Source organism: Silene latifolia, chromosome 9 (genome assembly GCF_048544455.1).
Source record: "Silene latifolia isolate original U9 population chromosome 9, ASM4854445v1, whole genome shotgun sequence".
Lineage (NCBI taxonomy): Eukaryota > Viridiplantae > Streptophyta > Magnoliopsida > Caryophyllales > Caryophyllaceae > Silene > Silene latifolia.
The window spans coordinates 63,898,022-63,915,696 of record NC_133534.1 but is presented as its reverse complement, the minus strand read 5'-3'; the positions used below and the strand labels follow the sequence as shown (position 1 = coordinate 63,915,696).

At 36.9% G+C, this 17,675-nt stretch overlaps 2 long non-coding RNA genes across 2 annotated transcripts; both read right to left on the bottom strand.

The window, feature by feature from the left end:
- Positions 1–3,752: 3,752 nt before the first annotated feature.
- LOC141602724 (uncharacterized) lies at positions 3,753–5,234 on the bottom strand. The gene is made up of 3 exons (XR_012524638.1): positions 5,183–5,234; positions 4,758–4,862; positions 3,753–4,007 (listed from the first exon to the last, which is right to left on the bottom strand). It is a non-coding gene; the product is annotated as an uncharacterized LOC141602724 (long non-coding RNA).
- Positions 5,235–7,049: 1,815 nt separating this feature from the next.
- LOC141602723 (uncharacterized) lies at positions 7,050–7,925 on the bottom strand. Its single transcript, XR_012524637.1, has 2 exons — positions 7,731–7,925; positions 7,050–7,238 (listed from the first exon to the last, which is right to left on the bottom strand). It is a non-coding gene; the product is annotated as an uncharacterized LOC141602723 (long non-coding RNA).
- Positions 7,926–17,675: the final 9,750 nt, after the last annotated feature.

Here is a 17,675-nt window from a genome sequence, read left to right as displayed (position 1 = left end):
ATAACTTTAACGTATTGTTAGTCATTAGAATATAATTCATCATTAAATCCCGACTTAAATCCCAAGTAATCCAATATTTGCGGGTTTTCGTCATTAAAATCAATCCGGGTTGGAGAGATTCGATTCTTTCATATTGAATCTCTGGAATTCGATCTTTGGTATATTTTCATCTGTCTATTGTCATATTCATCATTAGTTCTTCATTAATTCGTCATATTTAACTTACTTAGTTCACCCATGTCACTAATCAATCTTTCATTCATGTAATTAATTCATTTACGTTCGTTTCATCCATGTTTTATCGCCTTTATGACTCATTCGCATGTAATTAATGTATTAAATCACTTTCAACCGAGTCGAATATTGTAATCAATCATTAAATTCACCCACGAATATTAACGATTTGCAGTTCCGGCTTCACAGCCAGAACTCAGCCTTGGAACAGACGCAGCAACTGCTGTGCCTCTTCCAGTGGGCGTAGCTCTGCTGCGCCTGTTCCAGGTTGACTTCTGTCTCTGAACTTCCGTTCTTCTTTGACCTAGTTTAATTAGCTTACGTATTTAATTAACTATTAATCGTATTATCGCCTAATTCCTGTTCGTTAATTCATTTGTTTATTCTTTCTCAAATTATCCGTTTTGAAAGTATTTTCGACATAAATCAATTGAACCCATTGTAATTATTGTAATTTTCATTATTGCATTATTGTATTTCTTCTATTGTACCATTTGTATGCTTTCACATGTAATTGAGCTTAAATTCCTACTTCGACCTAATTGTTTGCTAAATTAATTGTTCACCGACTTAGTTAAATCTTCACATGCTAGGATTAAAACTTGGATGTTGCATTGCATGCATATAATCGACAATATATCAAGTATAGATAACTTCCCTAATCATTAGTAGAGGCCGCTATCGAGGCAGGCGGGATTAGGTGTTCGATCAAAAGAGCTTCCTAATACGTACCCTCACCCCTTACTCCAGATCTCTGTGAACATCCGTGTTCATTGGCATCCACGAGAGTCATTCTAGACATAGAATGCTAAGGGTAACGAGTTCTTGGTGTTCATGTCACTACTTTGTGTCTTGACATGGCACGAGGTATTCGAACGGTTTCCAATTTTCCACAATAAATTGGTGGCGACTCCACAAATGCAAACGCTTATTCTCCTCCCAAGCGCCCCCGTGGGCCCGCGTCCACAGTTTGGTGACTCTGCTGGGGATAATACACTTACGTGTAGCCAAAAGGGTGAAACTTGAACTAGGTTAGGGAATAGTTTGTACAAGACAATTGTCGGTTTTCATAACTCGGTCTTCCTAGATCGTTTATTCGGCCTTCCTAGGCCCAACCCAACCCATTCGACCAATCGTCCCGTCTAAACGTTCCTAATTCTTATTTGGGCCTAAGGATGGATAGCGATTGACGTCATCCATACCATGGTACTTACTCTTGTTTGTATCAAGGACTTTCACTACTTGAGGAAATGGACTAGGAATCGGCCTTACTCTTGTTTGGTACGAGCCTCTCCACAGATTTCGGGTTTGATTGTTCGGTATGGCAACCCACCCTTTAAACCAAAACCTTTTTAAATGCACTCAGCATCCCATTATAATGCTTGTATAAATGTTTGTACCTTACGTGATCACCATTTCTAAACGAAACCATGACGATTTTTGTAAAATCAAAATCCTTTTAAAGGTTAAATTTCGAAAAAAGCCAATGATTAGCGCAAAACCGAGTCAAAACTCTGTCCATTTGTCGAGTCAAATTTCGGGCCAAAGCCCATTTCAAAGCCTCACTTCGAGTCCACTCCTACAACTATACTAAAGTTGACTAGGACCAACATTTTTCAAATCTTGTCATTTTCTTCAAAAGCTCACTGATACAAGTGGCACACACCCACTTCACGAGTCAAAACATTTCTTTCTTAGTAAGTGTGCTAGAATGGTCGATCGTGTTTTGATTCGTCGTCGATCTCTTATCCAGTTTCCAAAGATGCCTGAAACAAGTGACGTGAACTTCAATCAACTCCAGGATGGTAATGATCGAATCCTAACCGCGCTAGCTCAGCTCCAAGTTACTCAAAACCAAGTGTATGATCGCCTTGACACCATCGAGGGCCGGATCTATACCGTAGAAACGAGGTTGCCTCCTCGGGAAAGTGAAATCGTTGATTACTTCGTGAATGACTTCAGGGACGAAAACCCTCCCATGGGTATGACTGCAGCCGAGAAACGACTCTAATACTTAGAGGAGCAATTGATGTATCTTAAAGGGGATGCCATTTATAGGGATAATAATCGCAAGTATGAGGCTGTGAGTTCCAAATTGCCAACCAACTTCAACATGACGGATATCCCTAAATTCAAGGGGCATGAAAACCCTTTGAATCACATCCGTGCCTTCAAGGATTACATGTCTATCAAAGGCATCAAACCCGAGATGTTCTTAAGGATCTTTCCTTCATCTCTTGACACCATCCCAAAGCAATGGTTCTACTCTCTAGAACATAAGAAGATCGCTACTTGGGAAGACGCCGCGATCGAGTTTGCTAAGCAATATGCGGATAATGCTGAGATCCAAGTTAACATGCGCACTTTAGAGGTTCTTACCCAAAATGACAAAGAAGGTTTCACCGACTTCCTAAGTAGGTGGAGGAAGACTAGTACCCAACTAGTTGAACGCTCGGATGAGGCTACCCTTGTGGAGAAATTCGTGGACAACCTAAAGCCCATCTATGCAAACCATTTGAGATACGAAAACATCAAAACTTTCAAAGACTTAACCGTACTAGGAACGAGGATCGAAGATGACATCCGTAAAGGGCTCTTGTCCAAAACGGTAGGCCGAGGATATCAAGGCTCAACAAGTCGTTCTTACGGCTCCACTAGCAAGACCGATGAAGTTAACCTCCTCGAGCCATCCAAGAAGAGTACCCCACCAAGGAAATTTACAAATCTTGGAGACACTTACTCCAATGCTCTAAAAAGGTTAATGAAACAAGGCAAACTCCAACCCATAGGCCCTACACCCGAACCTGAAAAGAAATCCAAGTTCTGGGACGAGAATTCATACTGCGAATATCATAGGGGTAAGGGTCATGACACAGAAAAATGCTAAAAATTGAAAAATATGCTTCAAGACATGATTGAGGATGGTCGACTACCAATACCGCCGGGAGGTAAGCCCAACAACACTCAGAATCCTCTTGGAATTCTAGTGATCACAAGTGAAGAATCTACCTTAGATTGTTCACACTAATGGAAAAAACCCCTATTGCGTCAGTTGTAGAGGGCCTTTTGCGTCGGTTTTGGACTGACGTATATCGAGGGGTCGTATTTGATATGCGTCAGTTGTGGAACCGACGCAAATAGTTCAACATTTGCGTCAGTTGTGTATTAAAAACCGACGCAAAAAAGCACCAATTGCGTCAATTATTTTTTAAAAACTGATGCAATTGTAGGTACAACTGACGCAATTGCTTCAACATTTGCATCAGTTCTATATGGAACCGATGCATTTTCTTTATTTTTTGCGTCATTTATTGTCATAACTGATGCAATTGATATTTTGTTTAGGGCCAATTCATTTTTCTCATTTGCATCATTTCTTTCAAGAACCGACGCAATCTATTAATGTTTTTTTTATATATATAAAAATTTGCTACCGAAATTATACAATCTGAATACCAAAACTTACACCAGGATAAAAATCATTCAAATCATTTAATTTAAAATAATAGATCCTAATTATCAATTTACATTGCAATCCTTCTTTATTAGGAAATAAATACTCTGAAATCTATACATAAACATGACAAATAAACCCTCTAAAATCAGTACAATATTTGCTACAAACAAAAGGCATAATTATTACTCAAATCAGTACAGTTTTTGCTTAACTTCCTGGTGGTGGTTTCACCTTCCTTTTCATTCACCATTATGTTCCCAGATAGCAAGTCATTTTGAGAAAATGCAACCGGAGCATGAAGTCCTTCAGTTAAAGCCTAGCACACAACCAAAACATATTATTTTCAGCGTATGATCAACCAATTACAATAAAAAACTTCATTTGCTATTTACTAAAAAAAATGTCGCTTCACGTACAATTACTTCCGCCAAAGCACGTGAAATGCTAGGTAAAGCATATTATCCTAAGATAGAAAGAGGATAAAAAAACTTTTGCTCGTTCCCTAAAATTATGATTTTGTGTGAAAAATAAGAACTGTGTAGAAATCATTGAAGAAACATGATCCCATATATGTATTGCATATCAACCAGTCAAGCTCATTCATGTACCATTGAGAGCATACTGAGAAACTAAAGCTGACAGAAGTTGTCTATGTGCTTCTGAGACACGATAGAATAAACCCAATACCCGACTTTGGCTAAGGAGACCAGTGGAGAAAGGGGAGCATCAACCAGTTTCACACAAACAAGACATAATGACAACTATGCATCCTGAAGTCACGCTCATGAGGGTCCATGACCATCGTTGAGGCCTAAGCAACGTCCCTTTAATAAAAAAAACAATGAAACAACTAATTAACTCTGCAGGGATGAACAAAAAGTTGATATACAAGATCCTTTTCATTCCCATAATACTAACTTTAAGTAATGAGTTTACAAGTTTGAACCTCGACTATCAGACCCTCAGTTGTTTTTCTTAGTGCATAGCAGCACAAGAACAACGATAAGTCATTTGTAATGGAATCATAAATAAGGATACTTGTGAAACTAAAGAGACAGAAGGTCACCTTGATCTAAATGACTTCACTTTGAACTTCTTAGAAGGAGATAGTTTCATACTTCCTTTGTTTATTTATATCATCGAATCTGAGGTTTGATGGTGCAACCAAAAGCTGAGATTAAACAACATGTAGGCATTACAGATAACTGCATAACCCATAAATCAGTGTAGCAAGTTAAAACTAGAAAAAACAAATTCATAGCTGAAAGATCACATCTGAAAATCTTAATGTACTACTTTTTCTTTCGGTTCAAATAATTAAGGATGCTACCAAACATCAAAATTTAAACTATAAAGTTTGAACTCGAAACTGATGGAAAAACTAACAAGAAAAGGCAGGGACCAAAAATTTTCTAATTATTTATTTGCGCCCTAGGCGATTATTTAATCATTCTTCAAAGAAAATAGCTCAAAATTTCAGCTGAGGAAAACCTTTTGCAAAGAAGTTAGATATGTCAATCCACAGCTGAGGTTCTCTGGAACCAGGAATAATCTACTTCGTGAAATTTCCTTAGCTGCTTAGTTATTTCGGCTATGAAATTTGGCTCCCTCATATCTATCACATAGTTTTACCAGAATAAAAAAACAGAAAAGTTAGTACACATGAGACTAGAAACTGATAAATATGTCTCAAGCCAAAACATTTCAACTGAGAGAGCAACACACCCCAGACCTGCATAATTCCTCCGTGACAATTTGACCTACCACCCAAATTTAAATACTAATTTCATAGTTTTATGCACTTTACCCTAGCGTGAAAAAGACTCTCGTATTCAATTTGACATCCATTTTTGTAGCCCGGTTTATATAAGTTTCACCAGCTGCTCCGAATTCCTTAACCCCCTACTCATATTCATTGTCAATGTAGCTAAACATGTTATCCAAGTGAGAACTAATTCCCACAATGCCGCAAAAACTACATAAGTGACGAACTTGTACGATTCGCGGTCTGAGGCTTTTACTCAGCCTAAATATTCATCAACATTTTAATGTGGTCCTTAGTTATTGTGCAAAAGAACTGAGAAGTTGATTCATTGATGATGTATCTAGTTGAACAGGTCAAAGGAATCGAGGGTAGAATTTTACAAACACAGAGAATAGGCAACCACAAATGATACTTACCATTCCATAGTCGGTGACAATTCCGCCGAATACTTACCGAGACCGCGCTTTTAAATAGCGCTGCATTTTAATAGGTGATAGAAACCAACTCAGCTCTTACCACCGAATACTTAACGAGACTAATTTATCTGCTTACAGGTACATCGAACACAAGAAAAGCCTCTGAAATTCCCCTAAAATTTTTATTGGCTTCCATTCGTTGGTTTTTTTTGTCTATATCCTAAAGCTCCCTTGCCACGTTAGTACAATCTATAAAATGTATGATTATAATACCTCCACCCATTTTTACCCAATAATAAATGAAGGAGCAAAAAAGGAGAAGCATATTTGATTATTTGATGTAGTAAAATATCAGTTTCATCCTTAAATTAACAGCTTATAAAGTGTTATAATTAAATATCCAGGAAAACAATTCAAATGTAGAGCACAAATAGCATGAAGAAAAATGACAACGAAAAATTAGCAAATTAAAAATGGATTAGTGGTTGAAAGCCTAAAAAGAGGTTGAAGGCTAGTAAATATACCTAAAAGTTGAGTTTGATCTTGGAAAATTGAATTGGTGATTGCCTAAATCATGAAGTTCCATTTCCAGAAAGAAAGCTTCACTCAGTTTTTTAAACAACTTTTGGGAAGCCTTGTAGCAATAAAAAAGAATATAAGAATCGACTTCCATCACATAAAACTCACATTATTAAATGCGTTTTACTGGTGTACTCCCAACTTATTTCACATCACGAAGTTAAATAAGACAAAAGATGCAAAACCATGGTTATAACAGTAATGAGACTAATACAAGGGAGATAGATGAAAAGGATTTCATCTTTTTTTTATATAGAATGGTACATGAGTTACTTACAAGTACCCATTATCTATAGTAAACGAATACAGCAATTACGCTAACCAAACTCAAACAAAACAGCGATGTTAAACTAATTTTAAAAATGGAGGATTGGAGGGTGTACTAGATATTAAACTAATAAGAAAGTATACCTCGAATCACCTTGCTGAGTGGCAATAAACCAAGTTTAAGCTGTTAAGTATTTTTTATCTATGTGAACTTTAAACTGCAGTTACAACATTCAAATCTCATAATGCGTATTTGGCATTCGTAGTGAGAAAAAAATACTAAAAGAAGAAGCTTACTTGAAACAACAATGCTCCAGCAATCCAGCATGTCACCAAGGTTTACGATAAAAGCCCCCTCAAACAGTGGTTACAAGAGAAGGAAGAAAAAGGGCAGAAAACATAATATCCATACTAATAAGCAATCGCAAACTAGACTTAAAGATAGAAATACCTCTCCACCATACCACAGAAGTTGTGATAGCATACGAGATATTTAATCCTCAATGCTCCAGCAATCCGCCTGATTTTGTCATAAAAATCCCCAAATATTACATACACTAACATATTTAATCCTCAATTAGTTGTGATAGCATACGAGATCAGTTCCGCACACTTAGCATTGATTCAGCAAACCCCAAATAGAAGATTATCCACTTAAGAAATTGCACATTTAGCATTGATTAAACATCCCCTAAACAAAAGATTAAATCTAATTCAAATAATCTAACAATTACCCACACAAATTTATAAATAACTACCTAATTCTTACCAAATTAGCAGGTAGAAATCAAAATTAACATCTAAACTTATATATAGAACAAAAAAAGTTCTTGAAAATTAAAAACCTTGACAATCAGGTTGAACTCGAAAAAAAATCTGCTACCACGCAGTTATAAAAACCCCAACGTCGATGACGTTAATGAAGAAAAACGTGAGGTCAGAATCAATAAAGAAGAGTATGTACAAGTATACGGTATAATAGAAAAGCAAAAACCTATATTAGAAAACTTACCTGAAGATCCCAAATCAATAGTTGAGGGAATTAGAGAAATAGATGGCGAGTCGACAGCGAGTCATCAGTGGGTCGGCGGTGGGGCGGTGTGGTGTCGATTGAATGGGGTGGTGGTGGAGTGTGGTGTCGATTGAATGAGGGAATGAAGGAAATTAAGGAGTGTTTATTTTTTTTTGAAGGAATGAATGGGGAAAGGGATAGGCCGTGTTCAATATGGGAATGGGTATTTGCATCGGTTTCATGTAGAACTGATGTAAAAATGTAATATCAAATAAGTCGGTTTAGTAACAAAACTGATGTATTTGATCAAATACATCGGTTTTGCTGAGAACCGACGCATTATATACGTCAGTTTCTTCTAAGAACCGACGCAAAAAGCTTGATTATAGGGCGAAAATTGATTCCCGCCAAAACTATGTACTTTTTGCGTAAGTTTTTGTAGAACCGATGTAAATCAACTGACACAATAGGTGTTTTTTCTACTAGTGTCACATCTCATTTCTCCAGTCGAAGATGAGATCCACGCGATCGAGAATGAAGGGTTCTACTCTACCATTTCCCCTACCATCGCCGACTTCATCGCATGGTCAAGGAGCGTGGATAGGCAAGTTTCGGAATTGGAAAATGTGGTTACAACTTTACAGGATCCCAATGCAACACCTAAAGAACACGCGCCACTAATTTTCTCCCAAAATGCTACTATGCAAGAAATAGTCGCCGTGGTTGATAAACTAGTCGACCAAATCACACAATTAGAGGACGAGATCATGAGAATGAGGGAACTAGCTACAGTTAATGGAGTATGGGCCGATGATGATGAAGACGAGTATCTCATTGAACACTCCCTAGTCAAGGAAATAGTCCAAAATGGTGAAGACCAAGATGTGGACCACCTAACTCGTTCGGGGCGTCCATATCAAAGTACTACTCAAAATGGTCCAACCAACGTTATCACACCAAACGATAACGAAGATGACTCTGTTGATCATTTGCTCAAGCAATTACAGAAAACAAAGGCTGATCTTTCAGTCTGGCAATTAGTAGCAAGCTCATTCCCACATCGCTAAGCTTTACTACAAGCTTTGGCCAAACTAAATGTAGCACATAACTCCACACCCGACGATGTAGTCAACTTGGTCTTCCAAGAATCACCAAAGCTAAGTATTCCTATTACTTTCTCAGACGAAGATTTGCCACCCTTTGGCGCTAGTCACAACTTGGCTCTTTACATCACTGTCGTTTGCTTAAAGAAGAACGTACCAACGACCTTGGTAGATGATGGCTCCGCGGTCAACGTCATACCCCTGAAAACGGCATACAAACTAGGCATGAAAGAGTCGGATTGGACCCCTACCAATCAAGGTGTTCGCGCATATGATGGTACACGACGAAAAGTAGTAGGACTCATTAACCTAACCATAGCCACAGGGCCAATTGAGCGAAAGGTTAACTTCCAAATAGTGGACATTGAAGCTTCCTTTAACATACTTCTGGGGAGACCTTTGATTCACGCTTCCAAAGCGGTAACATCCACCCTTCATCAAAAGATCAAAATTCAACTAAATGGCAAAGTGGTGACGATCACTTCATCGCCCATCAAGGCAATAATCGAAAAGAAGTCAAATAATCAAGTCATTGCGGATCCGGTATATGAACTTGGGGGCTTTCAAAGCATAAGTGTCATAGAAAGCGAGTTGGCACCCCTATACCTACGATCCCTACTCCAACTTGGTGGTCAACCACATACTCAAATCCCAGGGATACTTCCCGGGAATGCCTTTGAACCCTGCCCGAAGAAACACCTTCGCACCCTACAAGGAAGGCAACTCAAAAAGAATACCACTTGGACTAGGATACCAACCCACTAAAGAGGAAGTTCTCGAGATGCTCGCTCAAGTTCAAAGCCGTAAGCACGTAGGAGTCCAAATGCGACCATATTTCCCTACCCTAAATGGATACTTTGTTAGGGAAGGAAGTGAAGAACTCTTTCACGGATTTCCCGAACCTTGGCACTACCTCGGAAGGAAGCTAGCCGGAATCGAGATCTTTCACGATTGCTACTTCATTCTTCCAGAAACGGTTCCTACCGTCAAAGCACGTCAAGCACCTTGCTTAGACGAACAAGCTGTTAGTCCACTGTTTGGAGAAGATCGATTCGTTAGAGCCGCGCAGGATGAGATCATTACCATGATACTTCAAGATAACCACTTCAACCCTACCGCGTTAATCACAGAAACAAACGCGAACCAGCAGAAAGGATGGAGAAAATCAATCAAGTGGACCAACAATCAAGGAAGACTCTTCAAGCTGACCACTGGAGAAGGAGATATGTTCAAAGGAGAACCAGAAGACGATGAATTCGAGTCAGAGTCAGAGTCGGAGTCAGAGTCGGAGTCTAGAGAAGTCACTAGGGAGTCTCCTCCTGTCGTCGTCCCCATTCCCTTAGTTTATCCTAGCTTAGCCTCAAATAGTAACAGTAGTTCGGGAAATGTCCCAACAACTGTCCCTTTACCGCCGCTGACCACAGATCAGATGGCTTCTATGTTTCAACTTTTCTCAAACTTTAATATGAATAAATTAGGTTCTGTTTACTCTTTGTGTTATCTTGAATGAAATTCTGTTTACGATGATACTGAGGATGACCCAGACCCAGACTCAATCGAGATACCTCCCTACATAGCCAAGGAAATACTACAAGAGGGGGAAGGGGGACCAGTAATGGAGAACATCGAACCCATCAACGTAGGAACCAAACTAGAACCCCAAGAACTTAGGATAGGGACAACCCTGAGCCCCACCGAAAGGGCCAGTTTCATAGACCTCCTACACGAGTTCAAAGACGTTTTCGCTTGGTCCTACAAAGACATGCCAGGGATCGACAAGGATATCGCCGAACATAGAATCCCAATTAAGCCAGGTTTCAAGCCCATGAAATAGAAGCTTCATCGAATGAGAACAGAATGGGCTCTCAAGATTAAGGAAGAAGTCGATAAGCAATTCAAAGCCGGGTTCACCAAAGTTTCCGAGTACTCTGACTGGGTAGCCAACATAGTACCCGTACCCAAAAAGGATAGGAGAATCCGTGTTTGTGTTGATTTTAGAGACTTAAACAAAGCAAGTCCTAAAGACGACTTTCCTCTACAACATATCGACATATTGGTGGACAATACCGCAGATCACGCGTTACTATCCTTCATGGATGGGTACGCGGGTTATAACCAAATCAAGATGGCCATAGAAGACATGCATAATACCGCCTTTGTCACTCAATGGGGAACCTATTGCTATACGGTCATGCCGTTTGGGTGCGGAGCTACATATCAACGCACCGCAACTACACTCCTACATAACATGATGTACAAAGAAGTTGAGGTATACGTAGACGACATGATTGTCAAGTCCAAGGATATAGAGGGGCATATTGCGAACCTTCGCAAATTATTCTCAAGGCTACGAAAGTACAACATGAGGCTCAATCCTCAGAAGTGCGCATTCGGAGTAACATCTGGCAAACTCCTGGGATACGTCGTTAGCCAACGAGGTATAGAAATAGACCCTTCCAAAATCAAAGCTCTGATCGAAATGCCACAACCTCAAACGGAAAAAGAAGTTAGAATATTCCTAGGCAAAGTGCAATATATAAGTCGATTCATATCGAAACTCACCATGATCTGTGAACCTATCTTCAAAAAGCTCAAGAAAACAGATCACACTATGTGGGATGATGACTGTCAGAAGGCATTCGACCGAATCAAGGAGATATTAGCTAAACCACCCGTGCTCATGCCACCTCAACGAGATCAACCTCTTGGTTTATATCTCACAAGAATCAAATGAAAATGACCATGGGCGCCATGCTAGCTCAAACCGTAGGAAAGGAGGAAAGGGCTATCTACTACCTTAGTAAGAAATTCTTGGAGTACAAGTGCAAATACTCACAACTCGAAAAGACATGCCTCACTCTTGTGTGGGCAACGAAGAAACTACGTCATTACATGCTTAGCTACTCCGTAAAAATATACTCCAAAATGGATCCTGTCAAATACCTCTTCGAGAAACTCGTCCTCAACGGACGCCTAGCAAGATGGACTTTGATGCTCTCAGAGTTCGATCTCAAATACGTGCCCCTGAAGGTTATAAAAGGGCGCGCCGTTGCCGAATTCTTTGCAGAAAATCCTATCAATGATGCACAAACAATAGATACTTGGTCATTTCCAGACGAGGATATACTCCAAACCGATGTAGACTTCTGGGACCTTTACTTTGATGGAGCATCAAACTTAAGAGGATTTGGAATAGGAGTGTGTAGATACCCAGTATCTGCTGAGACTCCAACAAACACCCGATGATTATCGGACTACAACATGTTTTGGAATCGCGGCGTTTGATCGACAGTTTGTGTACAACTTTACGTCGGAAAACTTAAAACGATTTTGAAAATAAAATATTTCAAAACATTTCAAAAATACCTGGAGTGTTTAATGCACGACGACGGGGGCGCAATGACTTTACCTAGAGTCAAAACCGACACCGGACCAAAAACCGACTCAAAAATTCAAATCCCGACTCCAACAACGAGTCAAACCGAGTCAACCACCAAAAACAAGACATTTCAAACCTTCTAACTTAAGTTTTCCCGGATTCACGTTGGTCAAGTACCAAACATGTGACTACAAAACCTAGGATAGAACAAATCATGATTGCGTTTGTTGTGAAAGTGACAACACAACTCGAAGAACCGCGACGTGGCTCGCGCCTCTTTGAGCAGCCCAAGTGGCCACATCGCTCAAAACTCACACAACCACTCATTCTCCTATAAATACCCCTCAAATGCCACCCATTTGAGATTTACGCGAGTGTCCGCCCCCTCTTTTCTCCCTTAAAATTCTCGACTCGACTTCTTAAGTCACAACCCGACGCGTATTTACGACCTACCGATCGTAAATACAAGCCTTACACATTGTTTGGTACCGTCATCGTGCATTAAATCACTTGACCGACCACTTCGACCACTACACCATCACTACACTTAAAACACTCTTTTTACTTACCAAAACGGTTTTAAACCGAGTTTTTTCCGATCAAACGAGTTATTACACTTACGTCGGTCACTTGACATAACCAAACATGTAAGTATGAGGGTGTAAAAATCCTCTTTTATTATGTTTTCATTTGTTTCATGACTATAACATGCTAAAACATGCATAACATGAACCAAAACATGGAATAAACGAGCCAAAACTGATTTTTGGTCTGAGGCAGAAGCCCCTTAGGTCGCCAACTAGCCCGCGCCTAAATGGGGTGTTCAGACCAGAGATCAACCGTGTTTGTTCTCGTCATTTCCCTTAATCCATTTTTCATATTTGTAATCGGTTTTCACCATTTCAAGTATTTTCGAACCATTTCTATTTTATTTCACATGTTTTAACCATAAAGCATTTTTCACCCTTGGTTCCTCATACCATGACGGTTAAATCCGTGTTTCGGTGATAATATTTGGTTAATGACATTTAAAAGGTATTTTAAAGCCTTTTATTTCATTTCTTTACATCTTCAAACAAATATATTGGTCACCAACACAAAATCATCCTTGGTTCTACATACCATGCCGGATTTTAACCCGGGTACGATGATGAGTATCGACTAATAACATTCAAATGGACTTAAAACAATTAGTCCATAATTATTTTCAAAACTATTCATGTCAAGTTTGTCAAATCGAACCCGACATCGAATATTGTCAAAATAATGACGATTATTCGAGCCTAGTTCTTCAAATCAACAAATGCGGTCTAAACGACCCCTTCAAATCAAACCGGGTTCAAATACCCATTTTCAACACGTTTTATAAAAGGTCAGGACACGGCACATAAACCGTGGGCTAACCCGCGCCTAAACAGGCCTTCCATTTCTCATTTTCAAAACCAGAGGGAGGCCCCTTGTATCGCCAGCTGGCTCGCGCCTCATATAGCCGTCTGGTATAGGGCCTGTTCCCTTCCAGCATTAGTCCAGGATGATCCCGACTCCGGTTAACCCAGGTATAGGACGGATCAGATGACTATTTGATTATTCAAAACCATATTTGCAAAATGCCTTACTAAGACAAATGGATCATGTTATGCACCCTAAACCCAATACGGTAAATGGATGTTTAATTTCCGTCTTGCATGCAAATCTATATATATATATATATAAAAGAGAGTTTTTTCGAGCGATCTGAGAGCGTCCACATCATCAAAAAACAATTTAGGAAAGTATAATTTTTGATGTAAAAAATAAAGTAGAGAATCTTTTAATTATTATAATATGTATATTTCCTAAATTATATTCAAGTGATATTTCTAATTTTTATATCAAACTTTTACATTTCATTTGCCAAAAAAATATCGTTAAAAAAATTATGAAAATAATATAATTAGCGTTGTGGTAAAAAATGCTATCATTAGAGTATAAATTTCATATTATTTGCACATATTAAAGATGGTGTACTTCTTAATATGTAAAATTGTGTAGTTTTTAGTATGTTTTGTCCCACATTGGAAAATAAGTAGGTGTGGTGAATATACTACATATAAATAGTAGAATTGTCCCACATCGAAAGATTAGTATAAGGTAGTGTGATCCTATGATTATAAATAGGAGACATATTTGGAACTTATGTATCAACCCAAAATTTTTTGAGTCTCATAAATATTGTTTTAAAGAGCTCTCTTAAGATTTTCTATTATTATCTCTACGATATGATATAAAAAATAAAGTGGAGATTCATGATAACTACTCGGCAAAGAGTTAAGAACATGAACAAGAGAAGCAAAAATCACTTAATGTTGGTGTCAGATAGGCAACCTATAATGAACAATATTACAACATACACAAAGTTAAAGAACAATACAAAACCAAGAGTTTTACTAATGGTTGTCTCCTAAGACAGTACAAAACTAAAGATTTTACTAATGGTTGTTTTCTGAATGCACTAATAAAGCGTTAATGTGTCGTTATATGTACGATATAGAGATCCCTATCTAATAATCGTCGATCGAGACTAAGTGGTTTTACCTTCAAAGAAAAATAATACGTATACAATAATGGTTTTTTTAAGAAGAGACATTTCTTCTTGGTATGTTATATGTTTCACATTGAAAAATAATGTAGGCATGATGAACATAGTACGTCTAAATAATTAAATTATGTATCTCACATCGAAAGAATAGTATATAAAAGATATGTAATTTTTAGTAGGGTGAAATTTAAATAGGAGACATCCTAAAAGATATGTACTTTTTAGTATATTATATGTCCCACATTGAAAAATAATGTAGGTGTGGTGAATATATTATGTATAAATAATAGAATTGTCTCATATACTCCCTCCCAGTCACTATAATGTTCCCTCTTTCCCAAAACGGATTATTCAAGTAATGTTCCCCTTTCTATTTTTAGAAACTTTTACTCTTATTTTATTCATTTCTCTCTCCTATCACCAAACCCCACACAACTCTTTTACTCCTATTTTATTACTTTCCTTTATGTTTTGGCCCCACAATTCTTTATTTAACTATTAATAATTCATCCTCTCTCCTATCACCAACCCCACACAACTCTTTTACTCCTATTTTAATACTTTTCCTTAAGTATCGTGTCATTATCAAAGGAGAACATTATAACGACTGGGAGGAAGTATATACATTTTCTATATTATATTAAAGTGATGTTTATAATTTTGATATAAAAACTTTATATTTCATTTGACAAAAAAATATCGTATGAAAATTATATAATTAGATGGTGACAAAAAAAATGCTATCATTAGAGTGTAGATTCTATTATATTTTCTCATTATTAAATCGAGTTGATGTCAAAGTAGGTGCGAAAAAAATGGTGTACTTAGATGTTATGTGTCCTACATTGAAAACTAATGTAAGTGTGGTGAATATAATATGTATTTATATTAGAATTGTCCCACATCGGAAGATTACCATAAGGCAGGGTGATCTTATGATTATAAATAGAAGTCAGAACCCAAAATCTTTTGAGTCTGTTAAGTATTGTCTTGGAGATATCTTAAAGTTTATATTATTATTTTTTTACCTATAGATTTTATATGTCCCACATTAAAAAATAATATAGGTGTGGTAAATATACTACGTTTAAATAATATAATTAGAATTGTATTAAAAAAAATTCTATTATTAGAGTATAGGTTCATATCATTTGCATATATTTTAATTATGATAAAAAAAATAGAAAACAAACGTATGAATATTAATAGATAATATAGTATTTGCTTATTATTAAATCGGGTTGGAGTCGAATTAGGTTCAAAAAATATGGTGTACTTTTAAATATGTTATTCGTCTCACATTGAAAAAAATGTAGGTGTGATAAATATATACTACGTATAAATAGTTGAATTGTCCCACATCAGAAGATTATCATAAGGTGAGGTGATCTCATGTTTATAAATAGGATTTAACCTTGGAACTTAGGTATCACCCCAAATATATTGAATCTCTTAAAGTATACTTATTATATAAGAGACTTTAAACATAATCTTGAATTAAATGTTAAATTTTTAAAGTTGTAACATTTTTTTAGGTGGGAGGAAGAGCGATAAAATGGTAAATATTATAACGAAAATTTTTCATTGTACCCTCGAATTTTGGTCGATTACACATAATACCCCTAATTTTAAGTTTCTACATATAATACCCTTGTGTTTAATTTTTTCATAATGTCGTTACTCCTATGAGTAACTGAGCATGTCATACTATTTGTGTTTTATTATTTAGGTATTAAATGTTAGTTTATTAAATAAATTATGGAATTAGGAATTAGATAATGAACTGTTTGTGTAATAGATAACAAAAGAAAAAGGAGTCACAAGTCATAGGAGTAATGACGAAAGTTGTCAAATGGTATTCTGGGAAAGAAAAAGGTGAACACATGGGTATTATTTGTAGAAACTTAAAATTAGGGGTACCATGTGTAATCTATCAAAGTTCAAGGTTACCATGAGAAATTTCCAATATTATAATGATATAGTTAATTAAATTTTCATTTAAAAGAGAGAGATATCCGTACCAATAAAACAAGAAAAGGGGATATTATTCTTTAATTGTTATTTTATTAACATGCCATCAAACTTAACGTCCATTTAACAGCCTTTACATTAGGGGGTACCATAGGCAAAAAAGTAAAACCTTAAGTGTACCATAGGCAGATTCTTAAAAGTAGGGTAACATGGAAAATCTGACAAAATTAAGGGGTACCACGGGACATTTCCGTATCTCAATTATGATAAAAAAAATGAAAAAAAACAACGTACAAATATTAATGGAGAGTACTTGATCATATAACTATTATATATAATGAGTAGCAATTGTTCGTATTCAGTATTCAGGATCTGGTTGGATGTCGAACTAAGTGCAAAAAAAGATGGTCTAATTCTGAGTATGTTATTTGTCCCATATTGAAAAACAATGGAGGTTTGATGAATATATACTACGTATAAATAGTAGAATTGTCCCACATCAGAAACATAATCCAAGTTTGGTGAATATATTACTTATAAATAGTAGAATTGTCCCACATCGAAAGATTAGTATAAGGTGGGGTGATTATATGATTATAAATAAGAGTTAACCCACGTATATATTAATCTTTTATTTTTTTTTAAAGAGATATTTTAATAATATGTAAACAAATCATTAGACATAGAATGTAAACATTAAACTCTTATAACATTTTTTTTCATTATAAATAAGTTAATTACCCCGTTGCAACGCACGGGCATTCAAACTAGTCAATCATTAATCCAACTCGACATCTTATACTTGATACTTGGATTAAATCAACCGACTTAGAAAGCTCTCACATGTTAGGTTTAAATTATTGGATGCGCATTCATGCATTTAAACCGTTTTATCAACTTTTGCATTCAACCAA